At 38.1% G+C, this 22,620-nt stretch overlaps 1 protein-coding gene and 1 non-coding gene across 2 annotated transcripts in view; both read left to right on the top strand.

Annotated features, from left to right (window-relative positions):
- FHIT (fragile histidine triad diadenosine triphosphatase) overlaps positions 1-22,620 on the top strand; it is a 1,459,115-nt gene that overhangs the window by 152,327 nt on the left and 1,284,168 nt on the right. The gene's annotated exons all lie outside the window — the stretch shown is intronic.
- LOC114502196 lies at positions 3,285-3,416 on the top strand. Its single transcript, XR_003685046.1, has one exon. It is a non-coding gene; the product is annotated as a U11 spliceosomal RNA (small nuclear RNA).

Raw genomic sequence — 22,620 nt, 5'->3', positions numbered from 1 at the left:
GGACATTGGTGGGAAATGCCCCACAAATTCATCACTTTCAAAGCTGTCTGAGCTCATCGTTAGATCCAGAAGAAAAACAACGGACTCTAATTGAGTACCTTAAATAACTGATATGATTAGAGGAAAAGTGAATGGATATTGTAAACTCCTATTGATACTAAATTCTACTTGGAGTTAGTCTTGGACATAAATTTCATAAAATTATATGTAAATGTACTCATTAGTGCACTGTAATATTGAACATCTATTTTGTCTCTGGGCAATTTTTCTTAGCACAAAAGCTATTACTACTGTTATTAAGAACAGTAATTGATTTTCCATTTTTAAAAAAGTTGGATTTTCTCCCCTAGTTCTATTTTATCTTTGCATTTTTGCCATGCATTCCAATAATATTTTCCTAAGGCTTGTTAAAGAATTACATTATGCTCTAATAATTCCAAGGGCAAAGGGGAGGTAGGGCATGTGGTGTTATTGGAGAAGCTATTTTAAACTCTAGTGGACCCGGAAAACAGACCTCAGGATGAGAAATGCCCAGAATGAAGGGTTTCATGCTAAGGATTTGATTATATTGTGTGTGGTTTCATCTGGATATCATTGATCTTATTTTGTAATTAAATGCTTTGATAAAGCCCTAACTAAATACTGCTAGAGTCAAAATACAGTTTTATTAAAAGTATTTAAAACTTACAAATCAGCCATATAGATTAGTTGTGGTATGGATGCTTTATGTGTTCTTTCAAATGATTGTTTGATTTCTATGTTGGTATAAATTCATCTAAGAAAAAAAGGAAATACTTTAAGTTTTTAATGATATTTTTAATTAAAAACTTTATTTATTTTAAGTTATTATTATTTTTGCTGAACATGTTCCATCCTCACAAATAAACTTTGGGGGGGAATAAAAGTATTTTGTATATTTGCTTGATTTTGCAGGGAGAATATATAATTTTATGAATGGAAATACAGTATTATGTAGCCTGAAGGGCAATGCATGAACTTCTCTTTGCTATTATGTGAATCCATTATTTTTTTAAGCGTTTTCAGGGCTCAGCTAAAGACAAAATGAGCACCAAGCACATGTATACTCGTATGTGTGTGTGTGTGTGAGTGTGTGTGTGTGTGCTTAACAATGTGTCACACCATCAAATGCATTAGGCACAGGAGATTTAGAAACCATTTACTTGTAACAAAATGAGGAGGAGATATTTTCAGATTAAAAAAACACATACCCATTTTCACTATTGTGAAAGAGAAAACATGTCAGCCTTTGTGATTCAGGATGCCCACCAGGTAACATTTTTTGTTTCCTGAATGTATTCTTCCTGCTAGTTCCATCCTGTGGTAGGTAAATAGGCTATTACCCACATTTATTTAAATCTGCTTACAGAAAGCCAGAAATAGAGTGGTGTTCTCAATGTGAGGTAGATTGTATAGTTTGGTTATAGATGGTTTGGGGAAACACATTGGCTATTTATACTTTAATTTATTTAGTAAGATCTCTCTTAAGCCCCTAAGGCAGTGTATTTGTTAGGATGAAGGTGGTAGACTCTCAGCTATCAGCCTCAATTGAAATCTCAGCTGTACTACTTAGCAGTTTGTGTGACTGCCAGCAACTTTTCTAACTTCTGTGCGCCTGAGTTTTCTCATATGTCACAAGGAGAAAATTATGATATTTTATAGAGCTGTGGGGAGGATTTAAAACATTTAAAGGATTGAGAATAGTTCCTGGCACATAGTGAGAACTTATTATTAAAATTAAAAAAAAATGAACGTGGCCAGATGTTCGTTTCTTCACCTGGCCTGTGGTAACCATTTTGACTTTCTTATTTGGGAAAAGGAGATGGAAGAAAATGTTTTAAAAATTATATGCATATATTAATATTATATTTAGAAGTACAGACAGTGTTCATTTTAAGGAAGTCAGCAAATTACAGAACTTCTTCAGCTACTATTGTATTACTTTGCACTTTTAACAATCTGGCTGTGAGTGAATTAGGAATGTTGTTTAGACTATATAAAAAGCTGTTGGTAGTTTTTTCAGCTTTTATGATCATTATTATTGGTTTAAAGTCAGATCCTCATGGAGTTTGTAACTCAATTCCCAGAGTTACTTAATAAAAATATTACGAGAGAAAGCAAGATGTATGGTAATGCCTAAGCAATAATCAGTCTTTAAACTGACTAGAATGATGTCATTCTAATTTGTGTATGGGGGATGGGGTAAAAGGTGAGGGTAGGAGTAGAGGAGAGGGGGTGGTTACTTAATATTAACAGTGACTACAGGTTCCTGTAAATGCTCTCCATTCATTCTTCATAAAAGTCATAGGGAGAAACATGGGTACTGCCCCTTTTTTTGTAGGGAAGAAAAAGGAAACTCAGTGTCTTGATGGAGAATGCATCACAAAATAGGAATGACTAATACCCTATCTATTGTTTATCCCACTGAGATCTTCTGCCTCTCTGGTTATAGTGATGGGTGATAAAAATTAATTAGAAGCTGGAATCTGATTTTAAGATGGGATGTCAGACACATATATCAAGTTGTTAGGTTAGCTGTAAAGCATAACCTGGGATTTATATATTTAGAATTCATAATAAATCTGTCTGTTATGAAAATCAGATTACCCAGTGTTGCATGCTAATGGCTTATTGTCCTGTGGAATTGTAGTTTCTCTAGCAACTGCCCACTGGCTCTGCTTTTCTCTGACTTGTCCCCCTTGGCCAACTAGTGATTCTGGTCTTCCTGCTCAGCAAAGTGCCTACTTTAATAAATGCTTCTGGGCCTTTGTAAAGAGATGTTTCCCCATGAACTACAGCAGCAACCTTCTACAGCTCTCTTTGACTCATTATTATCAACAATAACCAATAAGTCCATCAATCTATTCACTAAACTAACAATTACTTCTAAGCTATTTATTGAGTACCTGTTTTATGCCAGGCTGTTTGCAAGGTGCTGGGAATTTTTTTTAAAGATTTTATTTATTTATTTTCAGAGAGGGAAGGGAGGGAGAAAGAGAGAGAGAGGAATATCAATGTGCGGTTGCTGGGGGTCATGGCCTGCAACCCAGGCATGTACCCTGACTGGGAATTGAACCTGCGGCACTTTGGTTCACAGCCCGAGCTCAATCCACTGAGCTATGCCAGCCAGGGCTCAGGTGCTGGGAATTTAATGAAGATAGTGCTTGCCCTCATCAAGGGCAGTGATGGAGGAGAGAAATAAGAAAACTTGCCTCATGTTGTGAGATGGGTAAAATGTAGGCTACAAAGTGCAGACTTGAAAAAGAAACATGGGCTCCTGTCATGAGTGGCACATGTAGGACAGCTTGATTGTTCTATGTGCAGAATCAACATCAAAAGATTTGGGAAGCGTAACTTTTGGTATCTAGGCAGCTGTTGATTGTTGATCTTGTGCCTGTTTTGGGGGCAGAGGAGGAGAAAGAATGAAGACTTCTGTGCTTCTATACCTGTGTTCATCCTGGGCCATTGACCTCCAGCTCCTGTCACCTCCATCTCACCTGTCCAAACACATACATTCTTCCAAGTCCAATTTAGTGTCAGAGGGAGCCTTTCTTTGATTCACCCCAGACAGAATTAAGCCTGCCTTAAATGTGGTCTTTCTGAAGCGTGGCTGTCTTCATTCATTCTAACATTAAACAAATGTTTACTGGTTGTGGACTGTGTTGTAGGTGTGTGACAGTGATCAACAAACCAAAGTGCCTGTCTTCACAAAATATGGTCCAGCCCAGGTTCTTTTACTAGCCATTTGTATCTCTGGCATTCATACCTTGACTAAGCCATTTTGAAAGGCTATTATTTTTTTCTACTAATACCACCTCTTGTGGCTAATGAATTCTAGAAGCTTATTCTCTGTATAGAAAAGTCCTTTGTAAATAAAAAAGCATTTAAGGGCCCCCACTCTGCTTCCACTGTCCTTGGCTTATCTCCATTGTAGGTCTTACTGGATTGATGTGGCAGATAATCTGTGGACCTGGTGTAGAAAACTGGCAGTGTCTAAATCTCAGATTTTGCACTTGTTAGCTGTGTAACTTTAGGCAAAGTACTTAGTCTTTCTATAGCTCACTTTTCTTCTCTGTAAATGAAGATGATATTAGTATCTTGATCAGATGACACTTATGAGGCATTAAATGAAAAAAATGTGAGTACTCAGCACAATTCTTAGCACATAGTAAGCACACAATGATAGCCATTACTAACTCATTGTGTCATTGCTATCATATTTATAACAATTATTATTTTCATCAGAGTGTCTCCCTGTTAGATTCAAGACTTGAACAATAGGAAAACTATATTTTTAAATTTCTATATCCTTGGAGTAGCCTGACACATAGAAGGCAGTTAACAAATCCTTGCTGGTGTAGCTCAGTGGATTGAGTGTGGGCTGCGAACCAAAGCATCGCAAGTTCGATTCCCAGTCAGGGCACGTGCCTGCATTGCGGGCCAGGTCCCCAGTGGGGGCCACGTGAGAGGCAACCACACATTGATGTTTCTCTCTCTCTCTTTCTCCCTCCCTTCCCCTTTCTAAAAAATAAATAAAAATTAAAAAATCTTTAAAAAATAAATAAATAAATGAAGAAAATAAAGTATTGTTTATTATCAAAATCTGTTAAAATGTATATACAGTGCTTGGCAGATAGTATGAAAGTAATATACACTTGTTCCATACTTGACTCTTTGTTTGATTTTCCTGTTATATTGAAAAAATTTCCTTGGGTTCTTTAGTATGAGATTTAGTAAAAAGATTATCTTTCTACTGACATCATTTGGTTCTCTGAAATGTTTTAGCTTTTTTAGCTTATTTCTATGCAATGGTCTTCCTAACTTGACATCATTTCTGATTTGTTAGGTCCTAACACTTAGTTCTTTTGGTAACTAGAAAAATATTTTCAAGTGAAATCTCCTATGAGTGTGGATGCCATCAAAAAATATTTTCTGAATATGTGTGTGCATGTATGTTTATTCCTTTCATTAAAAACAAACATCCCTTCTAGCACTCTTCCCATCCTTTGCAGGAGGAGAGAGAGCTAATAAAACCAGGTGGGCAGTGAGGGTTCACTGTTGCAAATCACATCAGAGGCTGATGCAGCAGTTCTCACCACAAATATCCAGATGATTTCACAGAGTGACAGCAGCTCCCTATAGTACTTGACTTATTTTCTGAAAGGAGCTTGGCCATAGATGAAGACGTTTTTGGTGGGACACCAGGACATGCTTGTTACTTGCTCAGTTTTTCATACAGGAAGAGTGCTTGCTTCTCCATTTTTGGTTTTTATAGCTTTTGTCTGAGCCTGGCTTTTCCATGTCTGCCATCACTTCCACAGAACTTCCAGCTTGATGCTTTTTATAAAAGGTCACCCATTTAAATGGCCTTGGAACCACTGGGGTAGATTCTGTTACTGAACAAAGGACGTTAGGTAAGACATTATGTAGAGAGTTATGTCTTCTTCATTCTCTTCATTTTTCCTGAAATGCTCAGTTCCCTTAACCCATCTTTATTTTCCACTTGTGATGGAGACATACCAATGTGAAATATTTGTATTTGACCTTTACTGTAAGAAAACTAACACTACACTTAAGAAAAGGGGAGGTAATTGACATTTGGCTTCAGTGGCAGGGAGACTATAGCAGCTAGTGCAGTTGAGGCAAACTGCTGAATGCTTTCCCCACTCCAATGGCAGCAACCTCAACGCTACCCCCGTGGTTTGCCTCATGTGGGGTCAGAGCTTCCAGCATTCTCTGTGAAATCTCTCAATTTAAAAATGTCGAAAAGTATTTCACAATGTTAAAACACTAAGTCAGCCATTACCCTATATTACAAATGAAACAGAACAACGGACCAATGTTCAACCTCTGCTGTATTAACAGAAGTGCAAGATTAGTATTTTCACTCTTCCATACTGTTCTAGCTCTGAACAAAACAAGATTGTAGTTAGAGCTGTCTTGTTTCCAAAAATCACTTGAATGCCCTTTTAAAAAGCGAAGACTCTGTGGTGTGCTCTTCTAAGTTTATGGCAAACCTCTGAAGGATTCTATAAGATAATGAGTTAGTTGTTTTTCACTTAGTACTAAAGGCTTAAGGGGTTTTGTGTGTTCTTACTCTTGTTTTCCATTTGGCATGCACTACTTATGCTTTAAAAAAAATTAAATTGACGTGCAGTGAGAAAAAGTTACTGGAGCCTGAAAGTTGGTTAATATCAATTACATTCTCCTGTCTAATAACCCATGCCTGGGAAACGCAACTTGTTTGTTATAAATACCCCATGCCGAATCAAGAATAAACAGCTGCTTTGTTTTAGTCGGTATTTACAGCATCACTCTAACTACTTTGACCCTCTTCAAGGAGGTAATGAAGAGCTGGGTGCCAGTGATGTTGATAAACTGTGGCAATTTCTGCGTTGTGTCCTTTAGCTGCCTCTGCTTCAGCCTCCATTATTTAAATTGCTAGTCATTACAGTCAAGCCATTAACTGGAAATGCAGCAAAATGACACATAGGAACAGGGCCAACAGGACACTGTTCGTCCTTCTATTGAGTGCCACATCCTGGGGTGGGGAGCAACAGTCGTAAAGAGAAAACACACAAAGCAACCCCCAAAGGCATGAACACTCATCAGTTCTTTGTAGTGCTGGTAGAATGTTGTAAGTTCACATTTGGAAGTACTTTTTGGACATTAGGCCCAAATCATAGATAATATTCCAGACTTTAAGTAATTTATATTTTGTTTTTCATCAAAATAGAAGATATCTAAGCATATTTCAGGCTGGTTTATTCTTACCCACTGGGATCAGATACAATAGGATATGGGAAAAGGAGATTGTTCAATCTGTGATATGGAACTAAATTGAGTAATTGCCCATTCACTTGATTCTAATCAATTTCATTTTTAGAAAAGTGCCTGTTTTCTAACTATAGAGCCTCATAGGCCAAGTAACTTGTCAGTCTTCATTACTTGATTAAGACACAGTTATTACAGTGCATGACTATTCAATTAACAAATGCTGTCTTATGATCTAATACAGCAAAAATTTTCAACTGGTGTCTTGTGGCACACCCAAGAATTTTTTAAAACATGCAACACTTGACTGTTTAGTCAAGGGCACTGACCTCTTTCCCCTTAGATTGTCAAATTAAAAAAAATGACAATAGCTAACACAACAATAGCCATCCAGTGTAAATGAATCAAAATTATACCTATTTTTTGGTGTACCACAGAATTTTAGTAATTAGTTTATATGTGCTATGAGATGAAAAAGGTTGAAAATCGTTGATCTCTTAGCACACACTCTATCCATCCTGCTCTATCTAGGGAACTGCTTCTGGACAGATTTTTAAGACATCAGGGAGGGAGGGATTGAAGGGGGTCTCTTATTTTCAGGGCTTTTCGAAAAGACCTATAATTCCTGTTAGCAGGATATAATCTGTTGCAGCACAAATCCTTCCTTGGAAAACTTTGTCCATCATTTATTAGGGCCTTTATGTTAAAATTGAAAAATTCGGCCCTTGTGCATATTTCAGGAGGGAAGGAAAGGTCTGTTTACCCCTTTTATTCTTTTCACCTTTTCTGTAAACTACGTGTACAAATTATAAACAAATTTGTTATACATTAGAGGTCTGTCCAGAAAGTATCCAGCCATGTACTATGAAAAATCGAGACATTTATTGAAGAAGATACAAGATACAAGAAACATTTACATGGGACAATGATTCCTTAGTCCCCTTCAAAGTAGGTGCTGGCTCTTCACACAGTTCTCCTAATTGCCATCAGCTACCCTGTCATATTTTCCTGAATCTCATTGACGGTCTGAAATCTCTCATTCAAAGGTGATTTTAGTTTTGGGAAAAGCCAGAAGTTGCAGGGTGTCAAATCTAGGCTGTGAGGGGGCTGAGTCACTTAGGTGATTTGATGTTTGGCCAAAAAACTCTGCAACACAATGCATGAGCGGGCACATTGTTGTGATGAAGCTGCCAATCCACACTTGCCCATAGCTGAAGCCTTCTGAATCATCTGAATAGCTTCTGTGGAAGGAGAATGTTTAAGCTTGATGTAAAATTTGATGAAGATTTGTTGCTTTATTCAGTCATTTTGAATGTGATGACCACACAGTACACATGCTCACTCAACAGCATCTACCACCTCCACTGACTAGTACAGTGAAGCCATCATTGTTCACACATGCACATTCCAGTCCACTCTCCTTGGCTGCCAGGTTACATCAAGATTTTGCAAACCATTCTCATTATATAAACAATGGTTGGACTTTTTCTGGACAGACTTCATAAATTTGGAGGATGAGCGAAAGAAGGGAAGACTAGTGTTTGTTGAACTCAGCTCTTTGTCCAGGGCTTGGTGGGTATTTTTTCCGTATCACTTATGATTCTTTCAGATGAATGTATTAGAAATCCCAGTTCAACTGACTTAAACAAAAGATGTTAAAATGTAGATGAAGTAAATAAGGCCTTTCCAGAATTCAGCAGCATTATGAAAACTAGGGTTCTTTTCATCTTTTATTTCTGCCTCTTCCATGTATTACTTTCCTGTGCAGGCTTGTCCCCTTATGGTCCAGATTGACTAGGGTATTTCTGTATATGCTGATATAGTGTGTGAAGGCCAGGAATGGAGACCAATACTCACCCTTTCTTGTGTCCTTTGTTTCTTTGAGAATAAGGAAAACTTTCCCAGAAGCCCTGCAACAATTCCCTCTCCTAGTTGTTTGTCCATAATTTCAAACCGTACCCTAAAACAGTCCTTTGTAAGGAAAAAGAAGTTAGCATGCTTGTCCTAGTCCAGTCAAGTCTAGGGCTGACTAGTGCCCAGCCTCTTCTCTGGGTTTGAGGCATGGGCCGCCAGTAAGTAAACAAAATCGTAGTCAGGTCCTATTTAAAGGAAGGGGAAGGATAAGTGACTTTTGTATAGACAGTCGGCACTTCTCATTTATTTTTCCCAACAATTCTATACTTGAGGTACAGAACACCCAAAGAGGTGAATTATCCTGACCAAGGTCAGACAGATCTAAAGTGGAAACCTGGAGTTTGAATCCAAATAATTACAGCTCCAAAGCTGTGGATCCTGGAAGAGACCAAACAGGGAGGGGGATATCTAGCAACAGAATGCTTGCATCGTTGGAATACTCAAGCAAGAATGGCAATGAGTTTCTTTAGCCCAAAAGTTTGTAATAATGTTTTTAGAATATAAAAATAACATATTCATTGGGGTAATTTAGGAAATGTAAAAGAAAATAAGCATCCTCCAGAATTCCATTGCCTAGCCAATACCACTATTAACATTTTGGAGTATTTCATCTTTGTCTTTCTACACACCTATGTGCACATACACACCACTTATACACTCAGAAATATTTATTGATCACTTTCTGTGTAGAATAATGTGCAAATATATAAACATAGATGTAAGTATACATTATAAATGTATTGAATATAGGGTGCATAGCCTATTTTACATCTTTCTGTTTCACTTAACTTTATAGCATGTAGATTTCTGTGCATTTTCTTATGAACTATAATTCTTCAGGAACATCATTTTTTAATAGATGCATGATGATCCATTTTGTAGTAACAAAATGTATTAAACAAGCCCCTTATTTGTAGACCTGTATGTTTCTCTCAATTTCTCTTTATGGAAAGTAACTGTCAATAAGCATCCATGTATAATATATCTTTGGGCACATCTTTTATTTCCTCAGGATACAGTCCTTGAAATAATGAGTCAGGAAATGAACATTTTAAAGCTGTGAATTTTTTATGCATATTGCCAACTTGCAATTCAGAAATGTACACTCTATGTTCCCAACAATGATCTATGAGAGTATCTGGCTCTTTCTTGATGCTCTTGTCTTGGAGGTTTTTTGTTTTTGTTTTTTCTTTTGGAGTAGTTTAGAAGTTATTTTTAAAGGCCTTACAATCCACAGGTAAATTATTGCTGTTACCCTGTTTTCATTTTCTCAAGGGTTGACTTCTAAGGGTTCATTATGCTTTCTTGTATTAATTACACAAGGCCAGAATGGACCCCCATCTATTATTAGATATTGAGGGGGAAACAAACCCTGAACAATATGTACCAATGTGATATTTGATATTGTATGTCTAACAAAATTGAAATAAAAATCTCCATAAGTGCTAGTGCATTGTTAAAATGTTCAGGTCAGGTAATTTATTTCGTTCATAAATAAATAATTTTAACTTTCATGATAATGGAGAAGAGGAAAGGTGGTAAGAGACTTACTGAATATACCAATAATTCATTCTCCTGAAGCCAAGATAAACAGCACCATGAATTAGATGACAGAACATTGGATGACAGGCTACATTATCTTAGGACTGGGCAGTTGCTACTAGTACATGTATCCATAAGACATAACACTGGTGTTATTTATCCAGGATTGTCCAAGGGAGATGCTCTCAAAAGGTGTCCTGGAAAGGGGCAATTGGCAATTGGCAATATGGGAAGCACCATATTGTTAGCAAAGAAAAGGAGTAGAAGGCAGGAGGTTCTTGTGCACTATTCCTTCTCCCGTCATCCAGATGGAGCCAGAGAGATTGCACTGGAACATAATAGGATGGGAAGAAAGAGATGAATTAGAGACAGCTGAGATTTGCAAATTTCCCAATGAGTCCTTCCATTTCAACAGAGATCTTTGAGTAATTTTTGCTGGCATGCCAAATGTCTTTGGTGACCTACACAAACTTGGAGGAGGAGACACAGTATGTTGAATGTCTACCTCTTCTCTGAACTTTATTACTTCCTGCTCTGGAATCCACAATCTGGCCTTCAACCAATTACTTCATGCTTTTCCATACTTTATGCCTACCTTTTTATGCTGAAATTTATGAATTCATTAATCCCTTTATTCTCTCACACATTAAATAATGATCAGTTAAGGTCTGTGTGCAGGGTACCATGCCAATCAAAATGCATTTTCCTGATCTAATCCATGCTTATTTAATCCTCTTATCTGTTCATAGTTAGCATGCATGGATGTTTCATTGAAGCTTGATTCTTTCAGGATACACATTTGAGGAAGGTTTTGTTCATATTTGAATACATATCACATTAGACTTCTGGTCGAAATGGAGGCATAGGTAGACATGCTTTGCCTCCTCATGTAACCCAGGAAAGAATTACAGGTGGATCTCAAAACAAATAGCACACAAAACCATCAGAAAATCGAGCTGTATAGAAGTCTGACAACCAAGGATTTAAAGAAGCCACATTTATTCAGATGGATAGGAGGGGCAGAGTTGTGGAGGTGCGTGGAGAGGAGCTGAGATGGGATGTGGCTGAAGAGGTAGTGGTAGTATAATGGATGGTCCCACATTCATGTATGGTGGATAAAAATCAGAAGGGATAACTTGGGTGCAAGTGATCCCAGCCCCAGGCCACCATACAGCTCAGGTTTCCAGTATTGGGAAGATAATCTCTATAACTTCTCACTGTAAAACCAGTGGGGGTTTGGGTACAGAGGAAGCTGCTGGGTTTTCAGGAGACTCCATTTAAAGGGCCTGCACAGACTTAGAACATGTGCAAACTCACCCACTCTGGGAATCAGCACCAAGACAACAACTGGAAAAGCACCAAACACATGTGGGGAGTATATGAAGTGACTGGAAATGGGGCAAATCTCAGAAGCCAGACAGAGGCATTGTCTCCTCTCTGAGCCCTCCCCACACACAGAGCCACATAGCATTGAAGCAAGTAGCTCTGCCCTGGTGATTACCTAAGGCTCTACCCCACACAATTTGCAGGTGCCTTTTCTACAATAGTCCAGGCTACTAAGACAGGGAGTCAAAGCAGCTCTACCTAATACACAGAAACAAACACAGGTAGACTGCCAAGTTGAGGAGACAAAGAAATATGGCCCAAATGAAAGGACAGAATAAAACCCAGAAAAGAACTAAATGAAACAGATAACCAACCCATCAGATGCAGAGTTCAAAACACTGGTGATTAGTATGCTCAAAGAACTCACTGAGTATGGCATCAATATAAAGGAAGAAATGAAGTCTACACTAAGTGAAATAAAGAAAAATCTATGGGGAACCATCAGTGGAGGGGAGGAAGCCAAGATTCAAATCAATGATTTGGAAAATAAGGTAGAAATAAGCATTCAACCAGAACAGTAAGAAGAAAAAAGAATTAAAAAACAAACAAACAAGCGTGGTGTAAGGATCCTCTGGGACATCTCCAAATGTACCAACTTCTGAATCATCAGGATGCCAGAAAGAGAAGAGGAAGAGCAAGAAATTGAAAAATTATTTGAAAAAATAATGAAAGAAAAGTTCCCTAATTTGGTGAAGGAAATAGACATACAAGTCCAGGAAGCACAGAGTCCCAAACAATTTGGACCCAAAGAGGATCACACCAAGACACATCATAATTAAAATGCCAAAAATTAAAGATAAAGAGAGAATCTTAAAAGCAGCAAGAGAAAAGCAGAGTTACCTACAAAGGAGTGTCCATAAGACTCCTGTATCAGCTGATTTTTCAAAAAAACCTTTTTTTTTCAGAGCAGCAACTGGGGTAAATTTATTTCCTACGGGGTCTGACTGGTTGGGAGCAGAATACAAAGGCACTGGAGTATGTGGTCTTCTTAAGACGTGGAGTTCAGCTGCCTGAGTAGTAACTGAACAGGTGTACTGGGGTGCACAGGGATGGGGGTGATCTGCCCAGAACTTAGAGAAGGCACTTGGGGAATGAAAGCAACAAAAGAAACTTTGCAGGTGATAAGAGACTGTCAAGAAGTATTCAAAGTGATGATAAGCAAGGACCCACCTCCTAGACTATTCTATCCAGCAAAGCTATCATTTAGAATGGAAGTGCAGATAAAGTGCTTCCCAGACAAGGCAAAGCTAAAGAATTCATCATCACCAAGCCATTATTTCATGAAATGTTAAAGGGAATTATATAAGAAAAAGAAGATCAAAACTATGAACATTAAAATGGCAATAAATTCACAATTATCAACAGCTGAATATAAAGAGAAACTAAGCAAACAAGCAGAATAGGAACAGAATCATAGATATGGAGATCATTTGGAGGTTTGTCAGCTGGGATGGGGAAGGGGGAGAATTGGGGAAAAGGGGAAGAAATTAAAAAGCATAACTGATAGGAACAAAATATACAGGAGGATGTTTAGAACAGCACAGGAAATATAGAAGCCAAAGGACTTATAATGCACAACCCATGGACATAATATAAGGTGGGGATGATGGAGGGAATGGGGGTACTGGGTGGAGGGGGACAAAAGTGGAAAATTGGGACAACTGTAATAGCATAATCAATAAAGTATATTTTAAAAATACCACATTACTTACTAAACATCTACCATGTGTGGAATATTGAGCTAAATTTTGGGAAAACCAGAGGATTAAAGTCAACTGGGCAGGATATGATGGTAGAAAGGATGGTATTGTTAGGTGTGGAATTGTTTTGTACTCCCTGCTACTCCAGACTATCTCCTTTATTTCTCAAAATCACACTCTTAATTTGGTTGGTCAAGAATGAAAATACATAGAACCATACCTCATTTTCTCACTGTGTGGTTAGTAACTGCATAGTCCAAAGGAGTCGAGAGAACAGGTTCATCAGCTTAATAGTGGTCCTTAATCTTGGCTGCCCTGTAGAATCGCTTGGGGAATGTGGAAAATAGCCACTATGTCTATGCCATGACCCAGACCAATTATATCAGAATTTGTGGGTTGTGTGACCTATGTGTGTGTTTAAAGCTTCTGAGATGATTATAGTATGCAACCTTTTGGAGTATTTTGTGCAGCCAAAGTTGAAAAGCACCAACCTAGAAGGTGCATTAAGTTACTACGTTTCACCCCAAAGCAACTTTTACTACTTTTCCAAGGAGCCCAATTCCATGATATGTGCCACAAAGAAACTGGTCCATGGTCAGATAGTTTTGAGAAACTCTGTTGTCCTTGGAGGTCACAGTATCCATTAGCATTTTAAAGACCATGAGCAGTCCCGCCATAAAACATGTTAAGCTTAACACATGTTTTCTATTCTGTTATTTTTCTCTATTATTTTTTCCAGGAGTGCCTTGCTTAAATTCTCTCTCTTTCTCTTACCAATTTCACTGAATATAGTGTAAGGAATGGCTAGATTATTCAAGAGTTGATTATGTAATCCTGGGTGATTTTAGTTCCTTGTTTTTCTCTTATTGGGTCTCCCTTTGTGCCCCCTTTTTCATTACTTTTTGAGCAGACATAGGGCCCAGTGAAGAGCTAAAACTTCAGTCAATTCATTTGTTAAAAGCTTTTAGCAACAGTTTTAAACAATGTAAAATAAAGCTACTGCTGCAGAAGAAACTGGTAGTTCTTGCCTTTGCTCTAGTAGTGCTTCTCAAAGTGTGGTCCCAGAATTAGCAGCATCAGAATGAAATGGTATGGTGAGCAGAATTATGGCTTCTCCTAAAGATGTCTACACTCTAATGTCCAAAATGGGTGAGTATGTCAAAAGGTAATTTGCATACGTAATTTATAGATCATTGGCTGAGATGTTGGGATCATTCTGGATGATCTGGGTGAGCCCAGTGAAATTATGTGAGCTCTTAAAATCAAAAAAGCTTTTCAGACTGCAATCAGAGAGAGTTGATACAAGAGGCAGGAAAGATTCAAAGCATTGAAAGAGCAGAAAACATCATTACTGATTTGAGGAGGGAGGGAGGAATCCACATGCTGAGTATGTGGGCGGCCTCCAGAAGCCGAGAACAACCATCAGCTCACAGCCAATAAGGAAACGGGGACCTCAGAACTGAATTCTGTGAACATCCTGGATGAGCAATGACACACAGCCTTTCCTGGAGCCTCCAGAGAGGAATATGGTGTGCTTACACCTGGATTTCAGCCTGGTGAAACACATGTCATCCTTCTGACCTACAGAACAGTGACATAGTGAATCTGCAATGTTTTAAGCCCTAAATTTGTGATAATTTGTTCTGACAGTAAGAGAAAGCTAATATATATGAGAACTTGTTGAAATGGAAATTTACAGTCCTTTCCCCAGACCTATTGAATCAGAAACTGGAGGGGTGGGGTTGGTGAGGTGTTTGCAGTTGAGTTAAACAAGCTCTCCATGTGGTTCTGATATGCTAAAGTTTGAGAACCACTGGAAGACAGAAACAGAATTCCCAAATGTTAGTAGACATATGGCTGCCAAGAACAAAGTTTGCTTTTCCTACTTACATTGCAGGTGGGTATGGCTGTGTGACTAAGTTCCCACCAAACAGGTTGTGTAGTAAAGGGTTAGTTAATTTAGCAGGCTTGGGGTGTTAAAACTCTGCATGACCGTAGGAAAAGACTATCTTTGACTGATCCTGGGAGATAGTCCCGAGACCTTGAAATATCCTATGGGATTGGAGTGACTTTGTATACCTAAGAAATTGGGCCATGCCAAAAAGTTTATGCTAGCCATGTGATCTGTGGTGAATGGCTGGCTGTGGGTCAGACCCTATCAGTTTGACCTCTGGAGAACCTGGAGTTGATAGATAATTGCCCCAGTCTTTGTCAGTTAGATGCACAGTTGTGAGATACACTCTGCACAGTTCCTCATGTGGTCCTGAGAAGCTCGAGATATTATTTCAGTTGCCCATAGATATAACCAGCTTGATGCATGCTTTATTGCTGCCCCCCTTCCTTTCTAGTTCATACTTCCCTTTACTCTTAATCCAATTTCCAAGGATCACCTTGCAAATAAGCTGTCTGAGTCTATGTCCTTAGTCCTTGTCTGAGGCTCTGCTTTTAGGAGAATCCAAACTAGGAGAATCCTTAAAGAGACAGGATGTCAAAGTTCTTTCTTGCTTCTGACTGGGATGGAGATATAATGGCTTATCTATAGCTTTGGACTATGTTAAGGAAGGCTACCCTGTAGTAATGGAGTAGTAAGTTAGAAGGCATCTGGGTCTGTAATACATTTGTAGAACTGCCATACCTGCCCTGGATTACTTGCCTTCAAACTTGTTAAATGAGAGAATAAAAGCTTGTGTGTTTAAGCCACTGTTAATTTTGGGAGTAGGAAGTTAAGGGAGTGTCTCACGTGCAGCTTAACCTAATTCTGACTAGCACAGTAACCAACGGCTAAATGAAGAATTTTGTTTGTCATCTGGTTGAAATTAATTTGTTTCTCAGCTTCATTACCACCATGATTAAGGGTTGGTTTCATGAGGAACCACACACATTATTTTGGAAAAGACTACTCATTAATCCAGGAGTAAAGCAACTTATTTTCTGTGTTGACCCCTAAGGAGCTGTGCATCTTATATTCTCTTGATTAGACTGCTTGATCTCAGGGTCTTTCCTTATTTTTGCAGACCATGGTTCTACGAATTTAAGGTATTTAAAAACTGACATGTAAAAACAAAACAGATCATTATGAAATGTAAATACAGGACATCATCTGTATTTGCATTTTGAAATTTCCTTACTAATAGAATAATAAGCCCACCATAGCCTGCGTGTGCATGTGTTTTCTAAAATAATGCCCTTGAGGCATTATTGAAGTTCACCATGTTACTCACTGTGAAGACTCAAACTTTCCTTGAATGTTGGAAGATGTTTACAAAACTCTGTTCACCTGATAATGATTCTTCGGGCTGATAAGAACCTTCACATGTTCTTTTCCTTTGCCAGGATGGTACCCAATCAGTCTATATAATGAGACAAGCCAAAGGATGGGGAATTATGTCCCAGGACAGTCTTCACTCTGTCATTTGGCTTTGCATGCAGAAACCACAATTTATGATGTGATCAAGAATGATATAAGTTGGCAGTATAATGAGCTTGGGAATGTTGGATAGCAGACATGTACACCATGACCTTTGCTGGATGGAAAGTGTCAGACTTGGGCACATGCATATCAGTTATAGAGAAAGAACCTCCTTCAGGGAGTCAAGGGTTGTGAATTTTGTTTCTAGGCAGCATTTACCCGGTTGCCTGGCAACCATGAGAGCAGTTAAGCCCTTGAAATATAATGTTGTGAAGTATTTCATTCATCTCAAAAAGCTAACAGTATAATTTAAATTTTTGAAGCACAGTATCAGTGTTCTCAACTGGCAGAGCCTTATCTCAGGTCTAGCCACAGACTCTAACTACATAAACTTGAGGTTGCTGATGGTTTTTTGCCTTAAAAATATTGTAAACAAAGGACTAGAACTCTGAGATGAGAGACATCCTTCTTTAGAATGTACTCAATACCAAGTAACAGAAAACCCAACCTAAAATACAAGGACATTTACTATTTTCTGAACAGGAAGCCTGTTTTAGCTGCTCAACAAGGACCCAAGCCCCTTCCACTCTCATTACACCATCAGTGCTATGTGGCCTTCACCCTTAGGATTGTTGCCTCATACTCACAAGAAGGCTGCCAGAGCTTTCAATACCACAGTGCTACAGATTAGTATCCAACAAAGGATAGGAGGGAAGTGGGCAAAAAAGGCCTTGTGTTTTTTTTTAGGGAAGAAAATATTTCTTTAACATCTTTTTGTTTCTGTTTTCTTGAGAACTGGATCACATGTTTATCTCCTCCAAAACTAGTCACTGGCAAAGAATAATTTAGCTACCTTCACTGGCTTAGGCCAATTATGATTCAGCTTCTTGGGCTGGGGACAGGGTCTGTCTTCCCCGGGCACATTGCCATGTTCCAAATTCTTGAGAAAGACCAGGGTATGTTAGCAAGGATGAAGGACAGGTAGATGCCAGGAAAGCATCTCATGGTGCTGCTAAATCTCCTTCCATGTTATTGTTTATATGCATAAGGCAGAAGTTTCAAACTCACCCTTAAAATATTTTTAAAATTAGAATTTAGAAATAAGAACATTTTGCATTAAAATTGTATTTTTCAGTTCTCCTGAAAAAAATTTCATGATCTTGGAAATACTACTGCCCTCTTCAGATGGGTATGTGCATCCCACTCTTCACCACTCTGTTTGCCATGCACTTGGCCTTCTTTACTCATGAGTGTTACTTTCCTGGCTCCCATATACATTTGTGCCCTCGAACCTAAACTAGATGCATTTTTAGTTACATGACCACATTTTGAAGCAAGAAACTTACAATCAGGCTGGCCCATTATGTTCCAGTACACTAACTACCATCATTCTTTTTCAGCTTTCCTGTGTTTACAATTCTTTTGCTCTTCTGGTGTATGTTTACTTTATGGCTGTGGAACAGAGTATAGTGTGGTGATCAGAGTGATGGCTTTTGACATAGTACAAAAATGGTTTGAGCCATGGCAATATCACTCATTAACTTGTGATCACATATTCACATACATCTATAAAATAAATAATAATGGTACCTACCTGCCTTAATGGTATCAACCATGTGGTTCATTAGAGAATTAGCCCAGTGCTTGGTTCACATAATGCTAATCTTAAAGATGATAATGATGAAGATGATAATGTCTCTATTAGTTTGTGTTTATTATTATCAGTTAGTCCTTTGAGATGCCATTTTGGAATGCAAAACACAGCCTCATCAGTGAATGTTGCTGAAGAGTGGCAACTACATGTCCTGTGGAGCTAGAAGATAGTCCTTTGTGCTTGAGGGGAAGCGTCCACCTGGAATATTTTCTACTCATTTTAAGATAGACTCAGATTCACCTAATTCATGCCTCTAGGTAACCTGCACAGCTCCCAGAAAGTCAGTTCTGCACTCGAGAATTGCTCATTTCTATGCAGACTAGGGCATATTCTGCATTCATACTGTCAAGAAACTGGATATTTTAGTTTATGCCTGGGGATATGGAGATAATTCTGGATACCTCTGATGGCCTTGGAGAGTAACTTTTCCCTACCAAGATATATATATTTTGTACTGTATTATTTGATTTTGGTCTATATTTCATGAGATTCACCCATCTGTAATTTAATCTGGAAAGATTCAGGGGCTTACCATATAAATGAGGTCAACTTAGAAGAGTTATTTGGGAGAGGCACACAAGACATTTTGAAATTGGGTATTTGCTTTATTTTATTTTCAGAACTGATTGAGTAGGTCCTAGTTAGTTAGGAATCACAAAGAGAAACTTAGGAACTCATTATAATCTCATTTTCATAATTTAATTAAAAATTAGTTGGTAGGTATAATGACCACAGTGGCAAAAATGTGGGGGATATAGGCACATGGACTCTGTTGTGCGCGTTAATAAATATGGCAAACTTGGGCCAGGCAGTTTGGAACTATCAGTCTTTGTTTAGAATGTTTTGACCTAGAAATTCTTTCAAATTTTTAGCATATGCTCTGTAGATATACTTGACCAACTATACCAAGTATCTCATTACATTATTGCTAGTAGTAGTAATTGAAAGTAAATTATACTTTCATGTATATATATCATGAAAGTATAATTACATTACATTACATACATTACATAATTACAATACATTACATATATCATGAATGTGGTTTTCCCAGGGTGAGGTATTACCCTATCCTCAAATATGGGAAACTTGACTGCATAATTTGTGGTTGTGGGGGACAGCATTCTTGCTTTCCTTTAAAACAGGAAGTAAATTAAATATTCATCAAGGAGGACTTGTTCAGAATTATGTATCTATATATTGAAACTACTCTGCAGCCATTAAAAAGCATGGAGCATATCTCTATAAATTGACATGAAAAGCATGAGGCAGAACAGTATGTATTATATGAACATGTGTAAAAATGTGTGTTTGTTTTAGGAAACAAAAATCCATGCAAAATTGTTAATATTGGCTCCCTTAAAGAATGAAATTATTTATAAGGATAAGAAGGTAGGGGATATGAGGGAAATGGGAAGAAACAGTAGGCAGAGCTTAATTTTTAATTCATATATTTTTATACATAACATGTATACTTTTATACTTCTAAACATGTATACTTTTATACTTTTGTAATAACATATACTCTATTCATAATTAATATTTTATATTTGAGAGTGTGGAATGAAAACCTTGGGAGCTGTAATGCTTCTTCTGAGGAAGAGTATCATGCGGAGGTTGAGAACATGGGTTCTAGAGCCAGGCTACCTGTACTGGAATCTTGGCTGTATCACTGGTGAGCCGAATGTCCTCAAGCAAGTCCATGGATTTCTCTAGGCTTTGGTTCACCTTTGAAAGAGGTTAATAATGCTCCCCTGTAAGGTTGTTGTGAAGATTAGATGAATTGTTATTATACAGCAGTAGCATTTAGAAAAACATTAGCTATTATTGTTACTGATATTGCAAATTTATAACAAAAATGCAGAAATACCTGTAACAAAATGTTACCATGGGCATCTGGAGTCTATTGTTAGGAATTTGTGAAATTCCTTTGATATTGTAGAGTTCAAAAAAATAACTTTCCTCTGATCTTTCTAAGTTCTTCTGGTTAAAGTAATAATCAAGTTAACATCAGGTAGATTAACAGGAGAGTGTCCAAAATTTATTACAGATGTACTTACGGGGTTGCCACAAGAATATGAAGCCCCAGAACCATTGGGCAGTTGAGACTTATGTGTCATTCTGGACAAAGGAGAAGAGGAGTAGGGGCCTGGGATTTCAAAGGCAATTTACAAGTAGATGAGAAAAAGCAAATATATGGTACACAAATTCTTGCTGGGTCACCCGGAACCAATGGGACACACAGGGAAAAAGGCTTTGCTAAATTTCTCCCTGTCTGACACATTTAGTTTACTATCATGCTAAGGTGATTCTCCCTTTTTTTTTGAGGTGTTTTCTACTTGAATTCCTTTAGGCAGGTAAAGGGGAAGGGTGAAAAGTTCTCTCTCAGTCTTTTGTTTCTTAATAACCAGCTTAAAATCAGTATCCCAAAAGGCATATTTTGGGGTGGCAAAACTTTGGTTACCTTCAATATGAAATAACATTTTTTAAAAATGAAGCTATTAGGTGATGAGTGACTGGATAGTTAAGGCCTGCAAACACAGAGGCCGTTACTTGTAATGGAGGAGCAAAGCCAACAGCCTTAATCTAAACATGTATCATAATTGGAACAGAACCAGCTGATGCTGGTAGGTCCAGAGAATGGAAGGAGGGAAGAAAAGAGCAAGAGTTGGGGGAGGTGATCAACAGCTTCCTAAATGTTTCATAAACTTCAATCACCTGTCTCTTCTTCCTATTATCCTACTACCTCTTCACCTTATCTTTTTTCCCTGGACAAGTTCTGTGTTTGATCCAGATTTTATCTCTTTGTGGGACAGCTGATACAACAATGTCTGGTTCATTGAAGAGCTAGAATATTCTGCAGAATAGTGAAATGGTCACCTAGAAGTGGAAAGACATTCTCAAGGATGAATGCTATCAAAGGGAACTACTATAGATGAGTGGGCAGCAATAGGTAAAAAATAAGCATTTGGTGGATAACTTGACTTCCATTTCTAACACTTAATTGAGCTAAGAAACTGAGTGCTGAAATCATTCTCTGTCATTGTTTAGTTGTAAAGCCAGTGGGCTGGAAAAGCAGTGACCGATTGACATTGACAGTCTTCCATCTGGGGCTTAATCTGTTTCCATATGTCTGTGACAGTGGTGTATCTTTCACTACAGGTTCCTGTAATTCTGAAGGCCAGGCATCAAGCAAGAAGCCAGAGTTCTAGTCATTAGTCACACAACCAGGCCGCTGGGTAATTCCAGGGTGCTGCCTTTGCTTGCAGCTGGAGAAGATATGATGTTCCATAATGTGGTTCCTAATGAGGAGCACACACAGATGACAAGGCTGGACTCTAGCAGCAAGGTACTGCTACGAAACAGCTCCAGCTAAAAGGAGCTTTCCCTCTGCTGCTCGCTTCCTTTCCAAAGCCACAGATTTAACTCTTGATTGACTGTCTCCACTGTAATTTATTATGGGGTTGCACAGTAGCCTGTCCAGCTACCGTAAAGTGCTGAGCTGCACAGTTGCTCCCTGCCCTCAATGATGGCCAGCATCTTGATGCTTCAAAGGGACAGTTGTCAGCTGTTTCCTTTGAAGCAGGTTTGGGGGATCTAAAGATTCCTTAAAACATTTAAGGAACAAAAATCTCTTTCTTCTTACTTTAAAGAGATTGTGTTTATAAATGAAATTATTAGGTGGATAGAGTAATTTGAGAAAAGGATACCCCAACATAGACTCTCTTAAAAATCACAGAAATAGTATAATAAGCCTTCCCAAGTTAACTGATTTTCCTTAGTTTGTAGGTATTTAGTTTTTCTCAGTGCTTTCTAGGCGGGAAAAAGGCCACATTGAAATAAATGGCTTTCATTATCTGACAAAAGCAAAGCATCTTTTTTTTGAACTAAATTCAAGTGTTAATTAATTGACTTAGCTGCGGTTGATGAGACATTATATAAAAATGTTGGACAGTGTTTTCAAATTAAATTTCATTAATGAAAGTTACTACAACACTGTTCAAATGGATGATTTTTTTAAATTGACTCTGTATTATTAGCTCACAGAATAACACTAAATTGTGATTTAGGGAAATGCTTAGTTGTGGAATGAAGCACCCTAATTTCCTATGCTTAGAAGTTGGAGAATCTAGAGGAATAAGCACATGTGTGTTTGTGTGACCTGCAGTTCCCAGTGCTTCTATTTACTGAACTCAGAGGAAGGATATATACTTGGTTGGGCA

This window comes from Phyllostomus discolor, chromosome 7 (genome assembly GCF_004126475.2).
Source record: "Phyllostomus discolor isolate MPI-MPIP mPhyDis1 chromosome 7, mPhyDis1.pri.v3, whole genome shotgun sequence".
In the NCBI taxonomy this organism is placed as follows: domain Eukaryota; kingdom Metazoa; phylum Chordata; class Mammalia; order Chiroptera; family Phyllostomidae; genus Phyllostomus; species Phyllostomus discolor.
The sequence above is the reverse complement of the archived record's forward strand: the minus strand, read 5'-3'. Positions and strand labels throughout refer to the sequence as shown.